This window comes from Quercus lobata, chromosome 4 (genome assembly GCF_001633185.2).
Source record: "Quercus lobata isolate SW786 chromosome 4, ValleyOak3.0 Primary Assembly, whole genome shotgun sequence".
In the NCBI taxonomy this organism is placed as follows: Eukaryota; Viridiplantae; Streptophyta; class Magnoliopsida; order Fagales; family Fagaceae; genus Quercus; species Quercus lobata.
This window is the reverse complement of record NC_044907.1, coordinates 15,019,371-15,036,899: the sequence shown is the minus strand read 5'-3', so window position 1 is coordinate 15,036,899 and position 17,529 is coordinate 15,019,371. Positions and strand designations below refer to the sequence as shown.

Below are 17,529 nucleotides of genomic sequence, written 5' to 3'. Positions count from 1 at the left end.
ATACCCCAGTATTCTGTATACGGACACAATATTTACGTGGCCCAATGCTGGTCCATAATATGGGCTTGTTTTAAGTTTGTTTCTTTTTTCATGTGTATTATTTATGGACAAAACTTAGTTACAGTACTTAGGTGCTATTATTTATGTTCCCATATTAAAATTTAGCCATGTGACTATTTAACTAAAAAATACCTTTCCATCCCATGAGAAAAAATTCACATGGCAAAATCTTAAAACGTAAACCTAAGGAACAACATCTAATAGTACTGTATCTAAATCTTGCTCATTATGTATATGTGTTTTTTTTTTTTTTTTTTTTCCTTCTTCTTCTTCTTCTGTATAATTATTAAATTAGAAGGCAATTAACATTAATTATCAAACGATAAACTTAAGGATTTATGTATTATTCAACTGTAATATTTCAATGTTTTCTATATTCGATTATTTTTATTGAAAGAAATGCAAAAAAAAAAAAAAAAAAAAAAAAAAAAAAAAAAAACCAAAAACAAAAACAAAAAACAAAAAATGTTGGTCTGAAAAGTACATTTAAGGTTATATATGTGTGTGTAAAAAATACGAGTCATTCCCTTTAAAGGTTATTTGAAATGGTTCCAAAATCTTAAGAGGAAAAAAAAGTAGAGAAAGAACTAAGAAAAGAGATGATAAAAATAAGGAAAATTATTTATTGGTGCATAATTAATTTTTTACAATGATTTTAACAGAACACCAAATGAATTTTTTTTTTTTTATTTTAAATGTATTCTACCATAATGCATTTTTAAAAACGCATTTTTGCGTACTTCTGCAAACTACTAAATTTATTTAAATAAGTTAGCTTATTTGATAAAATCTCTGATGGTTGAATAAGAGATTTGAGACTCAATTCCTGCCTACACCAAAAATTTATTGGTGTTTTTATCTGATACTAAAGAGTTATCATCAAGAACGGACACCATAAGTTGAAACTATCTCAAAAAAAAAAAAAAAGTATTCCAATGTTACATAGGCCTAAGTGTCATCAATGGACTGGGTCGGGTCGGCCCACCCCATTTTTACTTGACCCATGCGTTTAATAGCTCGCTCAGTCAAGAAATTAATACAGCCCAAAAAAAAAAAAAAAAAAAACTCCAACCCATGGCCTTGCCCATGGGTAATGCCAATTTTATCTTTAGCAAGCTAGGATATTGAGCAGGACCAAATGGGCTAGCCATATAATTTTTTGATGGGGAAAAAAATCAGTTTCTTTTTTCTTTTTAAAGGAAATAATCAAATTATATTCTTTAAGGAAAAATCAAGAATTCAAAACTTATTTTAATTTTTAAGGTTAAAACCTTATAATTTTTTTTAAGGTTCTATACAGTTTTGCTTTTTCTATGTATTAATAAAAGAAAGTCCAACTTTAAGGTTAAAAAAATAAATAAATAAATAAATAAAATCAAAGTTACTAAGCTGCTAGCATAATATATATTTAGAAATATAATTTAGCACAAGCATTTTAATAAGTATCCTAGTGGTTAGGTGCATCGTCTTAAGATATTACTCTCAAATTTCAAGTTTAATCCCTACCCACTTATATTATTTTATTGAAAGTTTCGAGTTATTGAGCTGGGCTACTGGACCGGCCTGTGGGCGATTTGGTTACTTTTACATAGGCTCTTAATCAGCTAAGTTCAACTCATAGGAACCACTAAAACACTGTAACAAAGACGTCCAATGAGGTAAATTGCTATTGCCACCAAATTAGAGGCCTCAGTAATTCATACCTGAATTGCTAAATTCATGAATGGATCAAGTTGGAGGGTAACATCATCTTCCTTTCCTTGCACTCTTGTGACCAACGTGCAATGGAACAACGTGCACTTTTCAATATACTAATAATCTAACTTTAATTTTTAGATATGAAAAATCTTAATGCATAACACTCCCACATCTACATACGCATATGAAACAGTGACACTCATTTTTGCCCATTAATCATGTGCAAAGAAGTTCCATTTGGTTTAAAACCCATTGGTTTTTTTTTTTAACAATACATTTTTTTTAATCAAATCATCAAAATAAAACTAATTAAACTCTAAAAGAAATTAAAAGATTTTTTTGAAATTGCTTCTTTGTAAATTTCACAAAAAGTATACAACTAATTTCTTGAGTAATTTTAGATTGGTACAATAAAACAATTTAGTCTAGTCACTATGGGACCGAGCCTAGTTCCCTCATTTATCATTTCATATTTCCTTGGGCCTTTTAGCAGATCCATTACTCTGTATTGGGCTTGGGCTTGGGCTTGAAGAATCATTAAAAAAAAGGGCACCCCACTCTGTTTATAGATTTTTGCTTAACTAAGAGGCAAAGGGGATTTGGGAATAATTAAAATTTACTTCGGCTTTGGGATTCATGTTTTAGATTAGTAGGTGAATCTTGGATAAATGTTCTCAACAACAACTATTACTTCGGCTTGTTTTAGGTCCAAGGTTTCGAGCTATCCATAATGAGTTGGACATTAGTTAGCCCGTAATATGGGTGTACGTACAGACAGGTATTTAAGGAAATTTTTTTTTAATTAATAGGGGCATTTTCATAAAACCCCTCAAGGTTTTTTTTATTATTTTTTATTTTTTTTTAATTTGGATCATGGTCCCCAAGGTCTCTCCCCTCCTCTAATTACCACTCTTCTGCAACACCAAATACATACATCATGTCTTCCTCGTTTAATTTGCACTTTGGACACCATATATGGCGGAGTTAGAACCCTTCTTTTCACCAGATTGGCACATGTAGGTATTATGTTATGACATGCTTTCCATGCAAATTAAAATATCTTTAACATTATTTGGGAATTTTGACTTCAAAATAAAGCACCAGACCTTCTCCATTTGAATTTTTACTAAGCACATCCCATCTTATACATTTTATTTTATTTCTACTGTCACTCTTATTCAAGTATATTTCATACCAAACTAGAAATTCAGTAGTGATGAACTGATGCACACAATCAATAGATGGTATTGAGAGAGATGACATATACACCTAAAACATGGAATATCATCTCCTTCATTTGAGACAGCTTGCCTTTGTGCTTGTTTTTTTGATATTCTGCAATACTATTAATCACGAAAAGAAAATACAAGCTGGGTAATCCGTTGTACAAACAGACGCCTTCATGTTAAGAAATAACAGCATACTAAAATAGGGAGATTTCTTTGAATTTCCGACGTTCCAAGAAAGTCATGGGATTAAGAAAGTGTCAGTTTTGAGAGATTCATGTATTTTGGATTGAGTTCTTATATACTTACGACATGTCATTTAAAAACATCTTATAAGTGCTCGAATTTTAATGACTACAAGTCGTTGGTTCTAGTTTTAGTTACTGTGTTGTCGTTTTGCATGAAGTCAAGTTACTTAATAATTAGCCACGTGTAGGTATTTGATTGGTTCATGTTTAATCCTAGGTGTGGCAAAGTGGCTCCTTAATTCACATCCATGTTTTGCTCATGACTTGATAATCTATGTTTGAGAACTCTATACAAATTGTGCAATTCATGGTTGCTTTAACATCAAAAAGTGAGGTTTTATTTTATACAGTTCCAAGGGGGTCAAAATGGCCAAATACCACCAATTTTAGAAATTTTTTGTAAAAGAACACTGTTTTGGAACTATATAGGGAAATACTACTTTTTATGGTACTCGAGTTTCCTAAACTTGAGTTCCTAGAAGTTTTGCCACCATGGCACTGCTGAGGTGGAAATTGATCAATTAAAAAAAATTATGTGGTACTCGAGCATAGTAAACTCGAGTGCCATGCAACACAATACTCGAGCATACCAGGCTCGAGTACCATTTTATAATAAAATGCTTTTTTTTTATATAAAAAATTTCTAAGGTACTCGAGCTCACCAAGCTCGAGTACCTTGTAATTTTTTTTTTTTTTTTTTTGGGATTATCGACAAATAAACATAACATAAAATGGGTTTATTTATTTAGAGAGTACTCAAGCTTTTTTTTTTTTTTTTTTGGGATTATTGACAAATAAACTTAAACATAAAATGGTGTTTATTTTATTTAGAGAGTACTCGAGCTCACCAAGCTCGAGTACGTAGTAAACATAAACATAAGTAGCTTTTTTACGTTTTTATTTATTTAAATAGAAGCATTGTAAAATATAAAGATTTTAATTTCAAAATATGAATTTAATTTCTACATTAAGTAAAACTGTTCACTGTTTTCTCACAAAACTTGTTCACTGTTTTCTGCATAAACTATTTCTAGCATTTTACATAAAATTATTTTCTGTTCAACATTATTTAAAAAATTGTTCACTCTTTTTTCTGCGAAAATTATTTTTTGTTCACTATTTAAAAATCGCTCACTGTTTTCTCATAAAACACTTAGTGAAATCATTTTTTCTAAATCTAAACGCCAAATCTGAATGCTTTTTCATGTTTGACTTTCACAATAATCGAATCTATTTTTCAGCAGTGATAAAATCTGTTTCTACATTAATAAAATTTGCACTCTGCCCATCATGTTTACTGTATATTTGAATCTGCTTACTGCATTCATAAAATCTGTTTTTTGTATTAAGTAGAACTGTTCACTGTTTTCTTATAAAAATTGTTCACTTTTTTTGCATAAACTGTAAGGTTGAATTTATTCAACCATCTTATTGGCTTTATTCCGTGCCAAATTTGCTTGTAATTCAGCATTTAGTAACCCTGTAATTAGGTGGGTTTGATGTAAGGGTAGTGAGTGAGATAGAGTGAAGTTTGCTCAAGAGTGTGCAAGAAAACAGAGTGTCGCGGCTGGGACTCGCGGGTGACTCGCGGCTGCAAGCCGCCAGAAGCTGCACACGTGCCAAGCATGCTGGAAGATGAACAGTCATGCTAGCTGGAGCACTACAGGACAAAACAGGACAACTGGCCATACGGTTATCTCGCGACTGGATCTCGCGACTTAGTCAAGCCGCGAGGTCAAGCCGCGAGCCACCCCTGTTTTGTAAAAACCTGACGTTTCACATTCCTCTCCACTCCAATATAAATACCCCTATTACCCACGATTGAAAGAGAGCTTCCAGAGAGAATTTTGAGAGAGAAATCCTAAAGAAAAACCAGATTGTTTCACCCACAATCTCTACCTTAGAATCTCTTCAAATTCCTCAACTCTCTTCCTCTCCATTGTCAAATCCTTGAGAGGCTTTATACCAAACCAGGTTCTCACCATCATCATCATTGTGAGACTGCTGTTTGGATTTCTGGGAAGCAGTTAGGAAGGAACCAATCTTCATTGGTTGATGCTACGGTCTAGTAGCGGAATCCGGGAAGCTAGAAAAGAAAAAGGTTCGGCGTAACCTCGTTGGAGCAAGAAGCTTGGAGGGCTTAGGTGCACTGGGTAGATTAGGCTTGGAGGGTCTATTGCTGTCCTTGTATCCCAACTATATTTTCTAGTGGATTGATTACTGCTTGGAGGGCGGCGGAGAGGTTTTTCGCCGAGGGCTTCGGTTTCCTCTTCGATAACACATCGCGTGTTGTCTTTGTGTTTGCATCTTCCTTCCTCTCTATCTTTGCCTTTTTATTTATCTGCTGTGGATATTAATCTGTTATGGCTTAGATAGTATTTAATCAATTTCATTTGATAGCATATGTTAAGTTTCCGCACACTAGTTGTTTGACATATTGCTTGAATTGATTAAGTTGTTATTTGGGGGTCTAAACGTTCAAAGGTGTTTTTGTACACGTTTTTGAACTTTCATAAACTATTTCTAGCATTCTGCATAAAATTATTTTCTGTTCAGCATTTTTTAAAAAATTGTTCACTCTCTTTTTTGCATAAATTATTTTATGTTCACTATTTAAAAAATCGTTCACTATTTTCGAATAAAACACCTAGTGAAATCATTTTTTCTAAATCTAAACGCCAAATCTGATTGCTTTTTCATGTTTGAATTTCACAATAATCGAATCTATTTTTTTGCATTGATAAAATCTGTTTCTACATTAATAAAATTTGCACTCTACCCATCATGTTTACTATATATTTGAATCTGCTTACTGCATTCATAAAATCTTTTTTTTGCATTAAGTAAAATTGTTCACTGTTTTCTCATAAAAATTGTTTACTCTTTTCTGCAAAAACTATTTCTAGCATTCTGCATAAAATTATTTTCTGTTCAACATTATTTAAAAAATTGTTCACTCTCTTTTTTACGTAAATTATTTTCCGTTCACTATTTAAAAAAATTGTTCCCTATTTTCTCATAAAACATCTAGTGAAATCTTGTTTTCTAATTTTAAAAGCCAAATCTGAATACTTTTTCATGTTTAAATTTCAAAATGAACGAATTTGTTTTTCTGTATTGATAAAATCTATTTCTACTTTAATAAAATTTGCTATTTGTACATCATGTTCACTGTATATTCGAATTTACTTACTGCATTCATAAAATCTGTTTTTTGCATTAAGTAAAACTGTTCACTGTTTTCTCATAAAAATTGTTCACTGTTTTCTGCATAAACTATTTTTAGCATTCTGCATAAAATTATTTTCTGTTCAGCATTACTTGAAAGATTGTTCACTATTTTTTCTGCATAAATTATTCACTGTTCATTAGGTGTTTTATGATCAGGATGCTCTAATACCAATGACTACCCAGGAGAGAGCACATCAGTAATATGGAAGTATAAACAATGATAAAATAGATAATAAAGAAGTAAAATGGCAAAATAGATAAATTCAAAATAAGGTTAAAATGAAGTATGGAATATGAAAACAGAAACTAGTAAAATCTTACTTGAATAAAAACTTCAATCTTTGATAAAGTTGAAAACAAACTGTTGTCTTTGATACAAGCTTGAAAATAAAACTATCTGAAGAGAAAGGTTACAATATTACAAGATGGGGAGAGAGTACAAAAGTCTTTCTGAGGGAGAGGGAAGGCTATTACAAAAGGCTTTCTAAAACTTGGAACTTAAAAGCTTAGAATCTTAGAAACTTAGAAACTTGTCTTCTGTCTTCGTAGTCGTTCTCTTTTATAGGTGAAATGAACCATGGTAAAGTAACCTGAGAAGGTAAAGTTAACTCAAGTTAATTTGTCAGTGGTATGGAAATTAGTATTGATGAGTAATAGTCTGTCTGCGTCTGTCTGGGAATCTTTCAGATCTCGGGAATCTATCAGATCTCTTTTTACGCATGCTAGTAAATAGTAGTAACTTTTAAACATCTATCTGTATCTGTTCGGACTGTCTTGATTTGTCTGGAAGCTATTCACGCATGCTGGTGAATGGTGATCTGTCGCCAGTGAAATAGTAATTTGTCGCCAGTGAATAGTGATTTGTCGCTAGTGAATAGTTATCTATCGCCAGTGAATAGTGATCTATCTGTCTGTCTTTCAATCTATATCATTCTAGGATCCTTAACAATCTTTCTTTTCCCAAATAGCCTCCTCGCTGAAGGTATTAAACCATATACGGCTATCCTGTTTATGTAACTATATAAGTAGAAGCCTCTGTCTAGTTCTTTCTGTATCTCATAAATCTTATTACTCATGAAATTAGACCATTCTTGAGCCAGAGCATCAGGATCATCAAGTGGTAAATAAGTATCTCCTATATACCAGTTGTATTCAAGGATACAACCCCAATCATGAATAAGAATCAAAATGTGTGCTGGTCGAGCTTCCATATAATAACTACTGTCCCAAGCTGGAAGAGTACTCTAGCTAGTGATCTTCATATAATTAAGTCCTCCAATCTGTGCGGCTACTTCTTGGATGACTTTGGAAAATAAACTAATCTAAATTCCAGCTTGTCATGCAAACTTTATTGTGAAATTTCTGAAAAAATATTGTGTCCATAACTTGAATTAAGAGAGGTAATTAAAATAATGCTAAACAGAAAATAATTTTATGCAGAATGCTAGAAATAGTTTATGCAGAAAACAGTGAACAATTTTTATGAGAAAACAGTGAACGGTTTTACTTAATGCAAAAAACAGATTTTATGAATGCAGTAAGCAGAATCAAATATACAATAAACATGATGGGCAGAGTGCAAATTTTATTAATGTAGAAACAGATTTTATCAATGCAGAAAAATAAATTCGATTATTGTGAAATTCAAACATGAAAAAGCATTCAGATTTGGCGTTTAGATTTAGAAAAAACGATTTCACTAGGTGTTTTATAAGAAAACAGTGAACAATTTTTTAAATAGTGAACAAACAATAATTTACGCAGAAAAGAGAGTGAAAATTTTTTTAAATAATGTTGAACAGAAAATAATTTTATGCAAAATGCTAGAAATAATTTATGCAGAAAACAGTGAACAATTTTTGTGAGAAAACAGTGAATAGTTTTACATAATGTAGAAATTAAATTCATATTTTGAAATTAAAATCTCTATATTTTACAATGCTTCTATTTAAATAAATAAAAACGTAAAAAAGCTACTTATTTTTATGTTTATGTTTATCTGTTGATAATCCAAAAAAAAAAAATTTTTACATGGTACTTGAGCTTGGTGAGCTCGAGTACCTTAGAAAAAAAAAACATTTTATTATAAAATGGTACTTGATCCTGGTATACTCGAGTTTTGTGTTGCATGGTACTCGAGTTTACAATACTCGAGTACCACATAATTTTTTTTAATTGCCCAATTTCCACCTTAGCAGTGCCACGGTGGCAAAACTTCTAGGAACTCAAGTTTAAGAAACTCGAGTACCATAAAAAGTGGTATTTCCCTATATAGTTCCGAAATAGTGTTTTTTTACAAAAAATTTCAAAAATTGGTGGTATTTGGCCATTTTGGCCATTCCAAGGGAGGTCAAACAGAAAATATAAGCATTCAAAATCTTCATAGAACGTTCTCTTCATTGATGTCAAATAAAGCAAAAATCACTAAATTCACATATGGAATATTTTGGCTTAGTCTCGTCCAAAAGTATCTCCTGAAGAAGGTTTCTTGGCTGTAATTAAAGCAGTGCGTAGCCTTTGGTTAGGATGAAATTATCAAATAGGCTATTGGTTTTCAACAATAAATTTGAAACGAAATAAAAAAGAGTTTTCCTAAATCATAGAAAACAATTAGACTCATTCCTAATCATATGGATGTAATCAAATTAGACATCTATATTTTCAATATTTCTGAATAAAAGTGAAAGCTCAGTTAGTGTGAAAACACTAATGCTTGTTTAGACCCTCAGTTTTAAGTTATGGCTTAATTACTTTTACTCTAACTTATCCAAGTGTGGAATAAGAGTAAATGAAGCGCAATCACCAGAACTACTCGCTAAGCCATAAGCAAGCAAGCAACAATAAATATAAAGTTTAAAGAGTAAGGGAAGAGAGATGCAAATACAAGATAACACCAAGATGTGTTATCGAAGAGGAAACCGAAAAACTCGACGAAAAACCTCTCCACGACCCTCTAAGTCAAAATCAATCCACTAGTGAATAAGTTGGAGTACACGAATAATAAAAGACCATCCAAATCTAGTCTACCTAGTTTCTCACGAGCTAGTCGCGAAATTGCACTGATCTTCATTGCATGCTTGATTCTTCACCAACTTAATACTAAACCTAATACAATAAAATCCCACAAGATACAAGAAAATAATTTATTGCAATTACAACACTTTTTGTCATGGAATAAAGCCAACATAAAATATAGTTGTAAATCAGAACTTTACAAAAAGGAACTAATGTGACAATCACATAGTGTTGGCTATATGATCCTCTTCCCCACCCCCCTAAAGGTTTGTGGTGGGTGCTAGAGCAATTACGTACTATGTCATAAAAACTTTACCTTTAAGTTGAGAAGTCTTTCATTGCGTATTTTAGTTCTGAGGAGCTTTTCTCTAATCATATGTAGCTGAGCTACAACATTACTAATGTCCAACCTTTCCCTTGGGAATTCCATTGAACAAGAAACTCCAATTTCAAGTATCAAAATCAAGCACTCAAGAATTTTGGGACTTCCAATTCGATTTTGATTGTGAGTATCATTTGTCCTTGTTTCCATATCTTCTTTTTTCCAAATGAAGAGTAGGATCCACAATGTCAATTACTCATTTGGACAAAATTCCTTTAACAAAATCATGAAGGTTCAAGGTATCTTTGAACATGCTATTTGTGGGTCTTTCCCTAATGAACATCTCCAACAATAGTATACTAGAACTAAAGATATCACCATTGATTGGGACCTCGTTTCTCATACCATACTTGGCAGTAGCAAATAACATTTATTAATTGATTGATTGATCGAGTTCCTTTTTTTTTTTAAGGGAAAAATATAATCTCATAAGTTGTGAAGGAGCTCTTTAGTGGCATATGATAGGTAAAGTATTATGACGAGCAGGAAAGCTTTTATAGACATTCTCTATCTTCTACAAGATCTACTTATTTGAGTTATATTTCATCCTTAAAAGTATATTAAGAAATATTGTAAAAAATAATATATAAATTAATTATGAAATAAAGCCTCTCTAGACCCAACTGTTGAAATAGACCAAATAAAATAAAATATAAATATGCCCAAGGCTTTAGAGTCCAAATCTTTTGTCTCACTTTTCCTGTTCCATTCTATGCTCCACCAATAAAAACTTGTCACATGTTCACCTAACTAATTAAATACTACCATTATTGACTTATTAATACTACCAATTAATGGTAGTAATTAATTAATTAGATGAACATGTGGCAAGTTTTTATTAGTGGAGTATAGGGTGAAGCAGAAAAAGTGGGACAGAAAATTTGAACTCAAGGCTTTATACCACAAGAACCCAATGTTTCTAGGATCCAAATGTCATAAATGGGTCTGAGGATACTGGAAATAATAGGTCCAAAGTTATATAACGGCACCCCATTTCTTTTTTTCTTTTTCTTTTGGGGGGGGGGGGGGGGGGGGGTGGGGGGCGCTCAAAATTATACCCAAGTGTTGTTTGGGTCTGAAATTCCATAATTTAAAAATGAATGGAATTGTTGGGCCAAGCTTGGGTTTCAAGCGATAATCTAGTAGTAATGGGATTTCTTTTGGGTTCTAAACTAGACCAAAGTGTTCTTTAAAAATCATGACTAGGAGAAATTATTTTCACTACTGACCATTCATTGGTTTTTTTTTTTTTTTCTTGAATTGGAAATTGATCAATTTCTTCATTAAGATTAAATATTAGAAATTTAAATATACATCTAGTGTCGCATTATTCAAATTTTAAAATAATGTTATAATGTCTGTACTGTTAAATTCATAAATAAAATTTAATTAATTATGAAAATGAACTCTCTCTATTTATTTCAAGTGAACTTCAAAGATATTATCTGGGAAAAGGGTAAAACTGCCTACCATAACTTCTCTCTTGCAAAAGTAGGAGCTTTGTTGTACACTTGGTATAAAATGGGTTATGATAAAAACCATTTTAAAATAATTTTGAAAATATAGGAACAAAAGTGAAATATTTTGGAGTGTGTAAAGAAAATTTTGAAACAAAGGTCAAAAAGTTGAGTACCAAATATATAACTTAACCAAAAACTAAACCAGGACAATTTAGAAAGCAAGAAATTGAATTTGGTCTCAAGAAGTTCCAAGCACAAATTGAAGTATTTAATATTTGCTTACACAGGCGCTCCAATTTCTCCTTAATGGAAAAGACTACACATTTTGTCACGAATGTAGCCCTCCACCAAGCATTCCTGAGGAAGGCCTTGCCCAATGCAAGCACTGTTGCCTTTCCTGGTGTGGGAATACGTCTAGTTTGTGCAGAATATTGGTTAGGGGCGCCATTGCCATTAGTTCTTGACATCTTTTGAGTAGTTGTGGCAAGAAGAAGAAATTTGAGTTTGATAAGAACTTAGGGAGACTTGTCAATCATAAAAATGGAGTCATTACTATGATAAAAAGTCAACGCCAAGTTGGTATACTAAAAACAAGAAGTTATAAATAAATAATAGTCTGAGAATTGGAAGTAGACTGATTTTAAAGACAGTACTAGTGGCTGGGATGATTTTCTTGTCCCCAAAAAAAAATCTTATTAATTTATTTGAACCATGTTATTTTCTTCTTCAATTTCATAGTAACTGGGTTGTCAAATGCTCTCTTATTTGAGTGACACTAGTTGGTCAATGGAGACAAGGTTTCAAATTGGCAATTTTGGCTAAATGGATGGAAAAAGCTGAGCAACAGCTTTAATAACAACACCCAAACCGGGCACAAAGACATGCAAATCACTTATTTCAATTTTTTTCTCTCTTTTGTTGATGGTGTTCTCATGAAATGGTTTGCAAGAGAAAAATGATATAAAAGTGAGTAAAATGTTAGTCAAAAGGATATTAAAATGAAGAATATTCAAGACTCAAAGAGAATGCCAGTAATTGGAACAAAATATTAGTAAAAAAGGATACCGATCTACTACATGAGATTCCAAACTTCCTTTGCATCTTGTACTAAACTACTCATTCTTACTCCACAATGAAAGTGTGCATAATCTATACAAAACCTTCATTCGATCAATAACCCGGATTTCTAGTCACTCTGCCTAACAAAAGCAGTTTCTTGTCATTTTGCAAGACATCAAACTGCACTAATTGTCAATTTTACTCCCAAAAAAAAAAAAAAAATCAAGATGCAACAGCAGTCATGTTTCACAGAAAGAAACTGACGTTGCTAGCCCAATGCCCACATATAAACCTGGTCCAAACAAGTGGCCCCTGCCAGCATGCCAACAGTTGAAGGGTGTGCATCAAACCTGCGTGAAACTGCTGACATGTGTGGGCTTTGTAGAGTGAATATTGTTTTTTCAAGAGTTGGGGAGATAACATCAACTCCTCTTTCATATTGCCAATGAAGATGTGTGAATCATCCCAACCCCATATTGCTCTGCTCCCAAAAAAAAAACAGACGTTTTAATGACAATCTTATTTTCATGATTGCAAGATATTGTATATATATAATGGCATCAGACCACAGTACTGTCCAATTTATCCTAATCATATTTTATCTTTTTATGTGTTCTTTTAAAGGATCGGTTAGGGGGGGGGTGTGACTACAGTCCATCTTTGTCAGATGGTTGATATCATCCCTCCTGTCCAAGAATCTGCTTCAGAGATGAATCGACCAAACTTGATTAAAATTTGGCATCCCGATGTTTCTTTGGCTGGACAACTCTGACCCTGATGGAGGGATTTTATGTGATGCTGGGAGCAGCATTAATGCTAGAGATTCTAGTGTTATCTATAATGGCCATTGGTGCTGATTCAAGTTAAAGTGCATCAGGTAAACCTGGAAGAGAGGGATTCTATCATCTTGCATATATTTTGTAGACGGTATAGAAAAAGATGGGAGAACTTGAATTTTAAGTGCTGTTGTCCCATGAGAGTGGCATCAGATTGAGATATTATATTGGATTAGATTAAGGAGGCAGTGCTGGTCTAAAATCCTATCATGGAGTGTCAAGGCTTTGAAGGGGAAGGGTCTCAATTCAAATCTGTGATTTGCAAGATTGCATGGGCATCTGCAGTTTATCACATATGACTGCAAAGAAATTACAGAGTTTAATTGTCTCATCAAGTCTGAGGAGAGCAAAATTCAAGCAATCAAGGGGGATGTGAAATCTAGAGTTGATTGCTGCAGGAGGTTTAAATACTTTGCAGAACAGAATACTCTGCAATCTCTGGGGTATCTCTTGCTCATTGTCAATTGGTGGAAAGAAGAACTATTGTTTAGGAGCCTAGGCTCCTGGTTACATCATGGTAAATTGTTTTGTTTGTTGTTTGAGTTCTTGTGTTGCAGTCTTAGCAGCTGGTTCAGTTTGATTTTTGCAGAATTTAGGTGCAGACTGTTGAGCTTAATAAGGTTTGCTCATTATTATTATTATAATAATAATAATAATATCCAAGGTCCATGTTCTTCAATAGAATCCGTTCTTTGGTATTGAAACCATTTCTAAAGGAAAACATTAAAAGTAAAATTAAGTAACATTATTTTGATGACAACATGGCATCAGTTTCTTCAATAATTAAGTGCTCAAGCAAAATTTAGAACCAGCAAAAGGTTGTTATTAAGGAACTAAACAAACTTTAATAGAGAATGATTGTCATATTTGCCATAGAACATCAAGCAGATGGTTCAATAAAAGATAGATCAGCATTTGATAATCTGCAAAAATTCATACCCGAAGCCACTCAGAGTATCATGCTTAATCATTGAAGTGTGATCAAAATTAACTCCAATCACTTATCAAAAAAAAAAAAATTAACTCCAGTCACTATACTGACCGTGTTGTCCATGCTACATGAAGACAATTGAAAATTAATTCCTAGAATTGAAATCATATACAGTTCTATCCAAACCACCCCTGCTTATATACCATACTTTGGCTTTCAACAAGATAACTAATATAATCTATATATGCAATTAGGGTGTTAAAAAACAAGAATTTGAATGTGTGTATACCTAAAACAGGAAGTTGATTAGAAGCCAGAAACAGGAGTCAACTTAATACATCAAATTTTGAACTAATTGTAAAATCATATAAACAAGAATAGATTACATGATCTTAAGTGTACTCAAATAGTATCAAGCAAACTACCACATATATTTCTAACCAGTCGCAAAATATTCAATCTGAAAATCAAAGTTTTAATACAACCCTACATATCTTGTCGTTGTGAGGGAGCTTTCAGAAGGTGAGAAGTAAGCGGACTGCACAGCCCTTTAGTGGCTTACTTTCTTCAGAGTTTTGGGTTGATCTACAATAATACTTCTCAAATCCCATATGCAGGCAGTTCCATTTGAGGAACTAGTAGACATGATGTTATAGTTTTCAGAGTTAAAATCAATGGAGTTAATCCTATGTTCATGCAAATTCCACTGGGTTGAGCATTTTCCAATCCTCTCATCCCAGATATTCAAACCTCCATGACCCTCACTAAAATATAAGCACTTGACATCATCACTTGAATGCACCAAATCAAAAACCTCCTTCTCAGCATCCATCAATCGGATAAATCCCAAATAACAACTAGTAAAGATCTGCACTTAAATCCACAAGTATGAATTTCTTTTTTTGATCAATAAGTAAAGATTTCATTGAACAGAAAAAAGGGGGGGGGGGGGGGGAACATATCAGCAGAGAGACATGATATCTAAGAAGGACACCAAATCAGAACCACAATCCTTTGAAGAAGAAGAAGCCTGGTTCTAGATGAACAGGTTGCTCACTAATTGCAAATTGAGCTAGGGAACTGAAAAATCTGTCTTCAAAAATGCGAGAATTCCTCTCTCCAAATAAGCCACAACAAGCAAGATGGAATTGCATTCCAAATAGACAGCCTGCTCTTTTTAGCAGAAAGACCAGCCAACATAGCAACAAATCCAAAATCCTTCTAGGCATCACCCAATTCACACCCAGCCCACATGAAAGCCCCATAATTCTCTAGCCACCTGACATAAAGAAAGAAACCCAAGGTGGAGATTTAGCTCTCCAAACAGCTCGCCAGGTGAAGGAAAAATCCCCACCTGTTCGCAAGACACTATAATAAATGCTAACTTTGAAGCCCCTAACCTTAGACAAAATCCAAATCATCTTGCCAAGAGCCTTGTAGCTCAATTGATACCTCTTAGTCCTTCTAACGGAAACTTCTAGGGTTCAAATCTTCCCTCCCTCATTGTAACTATCATATTATCAAAAAAAAAAAAAAAAAAACTCCAAATCATCCTATCCTCCTAATGCAAATAGATCCAAACAAAGTACAAATCATCCAAAAAGGAATCCATAGATTCCAATTCCCAATCATGTGCTGCTTGAGTAAAAGATGGATGCCAATGACTAAAACCATCAAACAATTAAATAATTAGCCACCGTGGCTGCTTTATCTCTAGCAATTTGAAATGATTCAAAATACTAATCCCTGAAAGGTTCAGCTCCCCACCAATGATCGTGCCAAAACTTAACTGTATCCCCTGTGCCTACCTCATACTTCACATATTTAGAGAACTTTCTCATCCCTTGCTTATATACTTCCAAAGACTCACTCCATAGGTCCCTCTCACAAAAGCTGTGCACCAGCCACCCATGTTAGAGCCCATACAGGTAGCAATCGCCCACCAAGAAAAGATTTGTCTCTACTCCAAAATCCCGTAGTCATTTCCCTAACAAGGCTTGGCTGAAGATCATCAAACGCCAAATCCCCAATCCTCCCTCCTAGAGGGGATAACACATGAATTCCAATTAACAAGATGAAATTTAAATTCATCCACCACACCCTCCCATAGGAAATCTCTCTGACAAGGCTTGGTTGAAGATCATCACAACTAATCCATCCTCCCTCCTAAAGGGGATAACACATGAATCCCAATTAAAAAGATGAAATTTAAATTTATCCACCACACCATCCCATAGGAAATCCCTCTGAATTTCTCCAAATGATATGCCACACTAGCCATCAGAGGGAACTAGGACATAAAATATTTAGGGGATAGGAAAGCGTACTTTAAAAATAAAGCCCTCCCCCTTTCAAAAGATAAATCCTCTTCCACCTTGCCAACTGCTTCTCCATACATTCAAGAATATATGCCAAATAGCTAACACCTTAAAATGAGCTCCTAAATAGAAGCCCAAATGTTTCAAGGGTAGGTTCAAAACTTTACAACCAATAATATCAGCTAGAGCACCCATATCCTCTATCTCTCCCATTGGGACCATTAGGATTTGCCCAAATTTATTTTCAACCCAGAGACTCTTTCCGAAAAGCAAAAGGGTACAACAAAGATAACTCATTAGAACTGGTGCATCACACATAATGAGTGTATCGTCTGTGAATAGTTAATGAGAAATCATCATCATATCAATGTTCGCTTAATTGAGAACCCGAATAAATGGCCACCTTCCTCTGACCTGGAGAGCATTCTACTCAGTGCTTCCACTACAAAAACAAAAAGAAGCGGAGATAGCGGATCCCCTTGCTGGAAACCCCTAGTGCTTGCAAAAAAGTCACTCAAAGTTCCATTCACAAGCACCAAAAACCGAACAGAAGAAATACAGGAATACTTACACTTCAACCACTGTTCCCCAAACCCACAACTTCGCTATATAAGAAGAAAATACCAATTCACATGATCCCACGCTTTTCCTAAGTCAATTTTACAAAGTTCCCCAAGAACGTTTTCTTGAAGCCTACTATCCAAGTATTCATTTGCAATCAAAATAGAATCAAGGATTCAAAATTCAACAATTCTGAATCAGCTGTCATCATATGAATCTATGAAACTCAACATGTTTCAAATATTTCTAGGGTGTAAGAGCATGTAACCAGGAAGACACAGCTAGAGTCGAATGACATTTTACAAGAGCCAGACCAAGCAATTATATTGTCTTGCCCAAAGCAGACAACTCAACATGAAGATAGAGTCATACAGACCAAGCAAAGTTATGTGCATTCTTTTATTCCAATTCAATGGAACCAAGGTATCCTAGAACATGTACAACCTCATCAAGTCTTCTCAAGTATACAGAACCTTCAGTAGAATTGTTAACTGAAACGTTACC

At 33.6% G+C, this 17,529-nt stretch overlaps 1 pseudogene; it reads right to left on the bottom strand.

The window, feature by feature from the left end:
* Positions 1 to 12,053: 12,053 nt before the first annotated feature.
* Positions 12,054 to 17,529, bottom strand: part of LOC115984665 — a 17,117-nt pseudogene continuing 11,641 nt past the window's right edge.